This window comes from Calidris pugnax, unplaced genomic scaffold, assembly GCF_001431845.1.
Source record: "Calidris pugnax isolate Ruff unplaced genomic scaffold, ASM143184v1 scaffold320, whole genome shotgun sequence".
Taxonomy (NCBI): Eukaryota; Metazoa; Chordata; class Aves; order Charadriiformes; family Scolopacidae; genus Calidris; species Calidris pugnax.
Genome location: NW_015091056.1, coordinates 346995 through 354877, shown reverse-complemented (window position 1 = coordinate 354877; position 7883 = coordinate 346995).

Genomic DNA, 7883 nt, shown 5'->3' with positions numbered 1-7883 from the left:
GAGGAAGGGGCTCTCTTTTCCCATGTGGTCCGTTAGAAAAGGTCCTATGGTAACCCTGGATTGCCCTCTTCCCACCACCCCCCTCCCACCCCTCAATCCAAGAGAGTGAAGGCAGCAAATGACCCACTGCAGCCAAGTTAATGTTTCAGCAGCCTCTCAGACAGGCCCTGCAAGGATGGGGCTCTGCCCGGGGCAGGGACAGCGTGGCTGTCCCACAGGGCTCCGCTGGGTACACGGAACCTGCCCCGGTACCGAGCATTTCAAACTGACCCTGACCCGGAGATACGAGATGCTCATTACGGGCCTTAGTAGCCTAATATCATCAGGAGATTGAACAAAGCTGTTCTAGTCTTTGCCAGCACAAACATTAATAAAAGGGACCACGTCAATAAAAGTTTTCACGATGAACCCATCGAATGAGGCACTTATAGACTATTATAAACAATTTGCCCCTCGGCGGTTGTCTGTTATCAGGCCCAGTCAAAGCCGTGATAAGCCTTGCCTCTTTAGGAATCATTAATTTCCTTGGAAATTTAAACAGCTGTCACTTGTGATATTCCTCAGGTGTACATGTGGGAGAGATTAGCTAGTGTTTATAATCCAATCTCTTCATTAAGCGCCTGCCCATGTGGAACCTCCTTCGCAGGCCCAGAGTCCGGCTTGCAAATCTCCCACAGATAATTGGAGGCAGCCATGAATTATGCGAATGAGCTGTCGACAACAGGGATTGTGAGGCCTTACCAGTGTCAGCTGGGCTCAGTACAGCCTCTAATGATTTCTCACAAACGGGATTCAGCCTCTCTGGGCACATGAGCTTAGTCCTTACGAACAAGGACCACCAGGGTAATGGCTTGCTCTCCCTGCTTGGGCTGCCATCCTTCCAGCTTGCTCTCGTTCTCTGATGTGACATATTTTCACCACACAGTGAGATGCCTCATACTGGATGGACTCCTCAGTCATATGTCGCAGCTTATCTCCAGCCCTGGCTCCAGCTCCTTTTGCTCCTCACTGGAGCTCCTGGGTGAACCCTGGCCCTGCTTCATCACTTGTGCTGGAAGCTGTGGATGGTCCTGCTACAGCTCTGTGCTGTGCTCAGTCCCTGTGGAATGGTGCCTTTGCTGGGGTCCCCCATGGCTGCTGACTTCTCCTTCATGGGGTAATCCTGTTCTTGCTGCTCCCTGACTCTAACGCTGACAGGTATGAGCTCCAGGGCCTTCTCTGTGCCACTTCACTGGGAGCACACCTTCCGTGTGTCCCTGGGGTCCTGCTCCAGGACTGAAGATGGTTCTGAAGCTCCTGGTGCGATGGCTGTGGTGGCGGTCAAGGGGAGAGGTGTCACTGGGTAGCAGTGTTTTCTAAAAGTGCCACAGCTCAAGGAGTCAGGGACTTGAACAACTCTGTCCTCCAGAACCTGTGAGAAACCCAAGTACTTTTAAACAAGAACTTATTTGCACTCTCCCTCATTGTGTAACTCCGCTCAGGCAGCGAGATCAGCTGCCGTCACAACACCTGGCAGATGATCATCCAGCATGGGCTAAGTGTCTCAGATAACTCATGGTTTCACTAGATAAGGGGGAGCAGATGACAGTACAGCCTCTCCCACTGAAGCTGCCGGGAATGGAAGCTGTTAAATGCCTTGCAGAGGATGCTTAGCATTTAAATAAAAAGTAATTCTCTCAGTTTATTGCTTCTTCATTATTCTAAAAGGGTAATGTTCACTTTTTTCATCCCCCAACCCTCACCCTTTCTTGAATACAATTCTTTCCATTTTCCTTCTTTTTCACTGCTTATCTTTAAGCCATTGCCTTACAACGAAGAGAAAGCCTGTATCCCATTTCAGGGTCCACCCAAGCCTGGGTTAGGCAGACTGCAAGGACTGCTGGGCCTTCAGCCAAGACCTTTCATCCAGGCCAGGGTGGAAGGTTTGGGTTTTGAGCGAGAGTTTTTGAAGGGATGGGTGGAGGTGCATGTCAATACTTCTGGAAGTCATGCTCTGGCTTTGAAGTATTTTTCAGAGATAAAAAGATTCTGCATATGCCACACACCCTTTCTGGAATCTGCACTACTGCCTGACCTCCCCGACTACGAAAGATTGATCTTTGATTTTCAGATGGGCTCTGTCCTTCCAGCAGAGGTCTGCTCTGACCCATCACACAGACCAGCAGAGTACGTCAGCACAAACTCTGAAGGCTTGCCAGTATCAAATTGGCTCAGCAATGCTCAATTTGATTGAACTACTTTATTATTTTCTGTGATGTTAATTCATTGTGGTCAACTGGTTTGCCACTGGAACATGAAACTGTGGGCCCTAGGGTGTATCTTTCAAGAGCAGCATAGGTTAACTAGGTCATTACACTTACTGGTTCATTTCAAACAATGGCTAGATATTTATATTTTAGAGCAAGGACAGGATTTGATTGAAGAACAAATGAGTGAATAAGGCAGAACGCATATTGAACTACGTTAAGGGGAGCCAGGGAAGTTAAAACTACCCTTTACTTGGTTCTTGTATCCACACCTGGGATACACTCTAGTTTTGACCCCAGTTCAAGAGGGAGGAACTGGTGAGGGACTAGAGGGGCTACTGAGCTGGTTGGGAGCCAGAGCACATCACCTCTGAGGAGAGGCTGAGGGAGAGGGGCTTGGTCCTTCCTGGCAAAGAGGAGGCTAAAGGCTGATCTAACGGCAGGAGAAGCAGAGTTACAAAGATGACAGAGCCAAACTTTTGTCTGTTGTGGCAAAGTTTATAAGAATGGTCAATGGACACATGATGTAGCTTGGGAAGACATTAGGAAGAACACTTTTTGATTAGGAGGGTAGGAACCCTCCTAATACTGGCATGGGAACCAGTGTGTTATGGGAGCCAGCCATGTCTCAGTAGTGCCCAGTGAAAGGACAAGAGGCAATGGGTGCAAACTGAAGTGCAGGAAACTCCATTTAAACATAGGAAAAAAATACTTTATGGTAAGGATGATCAGCAATTGGAGCAGGTGGAAAAGGTTGCCCAGAGAGGCTTTTTTTGACCAGTGGGTGGTCAACTTTTCCTGTCACTAAAAACCAGTATCTTGTAAGAAAAGTAGCTTATATCAAATTGCCTTAAAACACCAGTTGCATCCCAAGACTCCTCACTTTGCATTCCATAGAAAGGGTTTTAGAAAAAAGCTTATCTTAAAACCTGTTTACTTTTAAAATAGTAAATGGTTTATAGGAACAAAGTGGGTGAAAGAGGACCTAAGGGCTTCTCCTCACAGCCCGATGTTATCAGCACACCCTCCTGCAGCAGGGGTCTCCCAACACTGCTGAGGTTACTGACGTTTTCGCTGCCCTGGGAAGTCTCCACCCCAGTCAGAACCCAGAGCGACATGAACCTCTCCTTTTGGTCTTTATTGAAGACAAGTAATTAATCTTGTGAACTGAAGGAGGAGAAAGACACTACCTGAGTGCTTTGTTTTTATAGTGATTAGTAAGCGGTTCAAAAGGGCACGGCACACTGAGGACCTAAGTCAACCCCAATATCGTTTCAATGACTCAGCTGCGTTACACTGACAGATGGTGAAAAAATGAACGTTATTTCAGAGCCCGCAGGCGCTGGAGGAAAGCAAGAGTCTGTTGACCGCATGGGTTCGCTCTCCACAGACTGGGGGTCCCCTTCCCTTCCTCTCATGGGACGGGTGACAATTGAGCTGTCACGGGGTTTGGGGAGCTGCACCAGCAGGAGGGAGTTCCTGGAGAGTGGCCAGTCAGTGGAGATGGAGCTCCGTGTCCTACCTGCAACGCGACCTCCTGGAGCAGACGCTGCTTCTCCGGGTCCATGTAACAGAAAGCTCCCACGAGAATGTCAGGTTGACCCATCTTGCCCCTTTCTGTTAAGGACCATGACCGTGTCTCCTACTTCACCCGCAGAGTCAGACTCCCCCAGGCCACGTTAGTTTTCTTCTCCTTTGGCAGTGCCTCCAGCCGAATGGCTGCTGCCTGCACTGGCCAGGTGTGGGGAACAGGTGGCCATGGTGTGGGGAATAAGCTGCTGCCTGCACTGGCCAGGTGTGGGGAATAGGTGGCCATGGAGTGGGGAATAGGTGGCCACGTTGTGGGGAATAGGTGGCCACACTGGGCTGCAAGCTGAGCTCTAGGTGTGTGTGAAGCAGGCGGTAATGGACTGCAGCTGTGGACAGACATCCTTATCTCTGGGTCATGGTGGAGCATAAGCAAGAACATGCCTCAGAGCTGAGGCCCTGCAGTGGATGTGCAGGCATTTAGGGAGCTTTAAGACCATGAAAAGGCATAACAGGGGCGCCCACTAAATTTCAGATGCCTTCGTGATAAGGCACTGCTGGATAATAGCTTTCTTCATCACTTTTCTTGGACCTAAGTTTTGTCTACGTTGCATCCATCTTGGGTGCTCTCGATCCTTCTCAACAAATTGGAAGCAAATTTTTTGGGTAGAACTGAGTTACATTTTGATACTTTCGGCATAAGTATTTTAATGAAGATTTGGAACTCTGTTTCCAGGACAAAGTTTGAAATTTTGATATATTTTCTTTTCAGTTCCTCCCTTTCCTTGGCAATCCCCTGCTAGCATTAGATTAAAGTTTTTGCCTTTCTGAATTGTAGCCTAAATGGTTACAGCTGTTGAATCATCCCAGGCTGATCAGGGTGAATTATGGTATCTGCTATTTGAATAGACTTAGCTCTCTCTTCACTCAGCTTTGTAAATTACTTTGCCTATGTCTATACAACCTTTGACACGACACCATGCTCATGGCATGCTCCCTGCCTCAGCTGCCTCCCAGGCAGGTCCCCAACAGCCTGTCCGGGCAAACCAGCTTGTGAAGTCATGGTTGTGAGACACCACCCATTGCCATGGTCTCCAACATCTCCTGGGGCCAACCTCGGCTGCCTGTCCATGGGAGCTGTGGAAGCCGGTACCGCAGTCGGACAGAGGACAGTTCTCCAGGCTCTGCTGGGAGCAACCAGGGTCAGCCAAGAGTCCAGACCACCTGAAACATCCATAGTGAGGAGGCAGGTTCAAGGTCAAGTTGGGAAGTGGAGCCAGCTGGCAACGGTTAGGCTCAGCCACAGCTGCAAACGTCTCACGGGGAGAAATCAAGGGTGGGGGGCTGAGCTTAAAAGCAGCTCCTGGGGAAAGAAGGGTAGAAACTGGCTTCTCCCAGCTCCTTCCCCACAGCTCTCTGGTTGATGGCTGTGCCCTGGCAAAGCCCTGAAAGCTGGCCCTGGCAAAGAGGTGAGGCATAAAGAGGCTCTGACAGCGTCCTGTAGCCTGGCCCCTGGAGACAGCTGGATATAAGCTGTTGTGCACTACGGCTCTCCAGCTCTGGGAACAGGTTGGCCAGTGTTTGAACTGCACTTGGAAACTTTGGCACAGCATGTTTATGCTAAATTTCTTATCTTGCATCATGCTGCCTCTGAAAGCACAACTGGGCTGGGCCTAAGGCCACGCTGCTTTGTGCGTCATAAATCTGTGCAGCACAGACCATATCCAAAGGCCCCCAAAATTACTGTAAACAAGCTCTCAATATTTGCACATAACAAGTCATCAATACTCTCTACATGCAGCTGGATTCCTCTGAGAGCAATTCCTAATTCTTTCACCCTAAACACACCCAAAGACACAGCTTTCTCAGTCAGATTGCACAAGTGCTGCGTTCTCCTTCCTCACCACGTTTAACCACGGGAATGATATGGAAGAACTTGCATTCGAGGTAAAGGATAAAAGTACTGGATATTTGAAGGGCACTGTTTGGACTTGCCTCAATTATCTGCCATTCAGTAATTCCGTCTCCCTTGTCTGAATGCTGAGTTGTGAACTCTGAGGTGCTGGGACCGTTATTTTTTTCTTTTTACTTATCGGGTACGTTGATATTGTTGGTGATACACCAAAGATTGCCTCCTGACCAAGCGAGGTCAATTGGCTTGTGTCTGAACTGCTGAAGTCCTGGCCATTTGGAAGGCTAGACCTGTCCTTGCTGCACATGGCCCTGTGTGCTGTGCTACAGGTACAGCCTCCTCCTCCCTGGCACGGACACCGCTGGGTCCCCTCAGCCCCTCTGCCCACCTTGCAGGAAGAACCACGCTCCCACATTTGTTTGGATCGGAATTTACAGTCCTCACTTGGTGCCCTCCTGGCTCTGCGCTGGAGAAAACAGTGAGCAGCTGATGCCTGTTCACCTCTGGGCCCCCTGTGATCCTGGAAAGGCTTCATGTTTTCCTGCAGTGGCCTCTTTTCCAGGATAAAGGATACTGACCTACTCAGTCATTCCCTGGGCCTTTAAATTATCTTTAAATGGGCTAGCGCTGTTGCTTATAAGCAACTTAGGTTTTCTCTGGATAATTAATCTTTCATGGATGTAGAGCCATCACTGTTAAAGGTCATCTCCTTGTGCTGACTCTCCTTACACAGAAAAATATCCATAGCATTATCTCTGCAGAAGTGACTGTTTATGATATCCTTTGAGCTGTCTTGTAAATGGGGGTAATAAGACTCTTTTACCCCTACACCACAAAGACATTCCTAGTTCTGTAAACTTGGAGGCTTCCTGTAATGCAATACAATAATTTCACAGTTTAATAGAGCATTCTCCTGCATCTGGCTTGCAGTTTAATTGAAGCAACACATTAGAAAAGAATATAATGTCTGAAAAGGCTTGGAAGGTACAAGCTGCACTACAGCAGGCATGAGCCAAGCACCGGGCAGTGCTCGCTCGCCTTGTGCCTCTCAGCAGTGCCTGAACCTGTAAAGTGTGTGCCAGCCCTCAAGGAGGCTTCAGAAACGCTGGTTCAAGTGCTGCTGCACATAAATAACGTTACCCCCGTGACTCAGATTTACTGGACTTGAGCCTTCTGTTCGGATACTTGCTCGTTTGTACAAGGAAAGCCCATGCTGTCAAAGATAGATAATCTATCAGGATGCTCTAAGAGATTTTCCCAACCACACTGGGCTAAAGGATCCATTTTGTATGATCAGGCTGTATTTTTTGTAAGTGGTGTTTCTTTTTTGTTGGCACGTGAAGCTGTATTGCTCGTGTGCCTTTAACTACCCGATATGTACATCATCTTGCTGATGCCAGCATCCTACCAAGTAAGTATGCAAGAGAGCTTTTGCAAAATGCTTCTTGCCCTTTGACCATTTAAAAAACAAACCAACCAAACAAAAAATCCTCCCGTAGCTAAGATGTGATCTGTTTCACTCGACAGGGGGGCTCCAGGACTGGGGTGAATTTTAACCATCCTTTCTGACACAGGTGGAGTTGTGCGTGGTGCGAGGAGCGGGCAGCGTCACGGGTCCCGCGGCGAGAGGCACCGGAGCTGACGGGGGATTGAACTTCCCCTGGGCTGGAACAACAAGTGTGGGAGAGGAGGAGAGCAACCCGGGGAGGGAGTGCACCTTGTAACAACAAAGGCTTCACATGCAGTATATCAAATCCCCTGAACTTCGTCCTGCTTGGTAGTTTATCAGACAACCAAGACGAAAAAAAAATAGCAAAGAATGATTTAGATCCGTCCTGATTTCAATCTTCTGGAGTAATTTTCAGCTTCATACTTTTTCTCTTCTGTCATTTCACTGCTGTGTGTTCCCCCTTCTCAAGAGATCTTCCCAGTTTATATTGGTCCAAGAGTTCAAATTACAGACGGACCCCATGAGAGGGGTAGAACGCAGCGCAGACGGGTGACACGCGAGGCAGGGTTTTGCCAACAGAAAGATGATTGCCCCTTTGTCAGCACTGCATCCAATTTACACCAAAAACCCCCCAGGGTTCAGGTGGTCTCTGCTCATACATTTTGTGGCTGCCAGCAGCACCTCACCGCCGTTAAAATCCATGACGATGTATCCGTGGCTTTTTGCAAACAGCAAAGAATTTTCATAC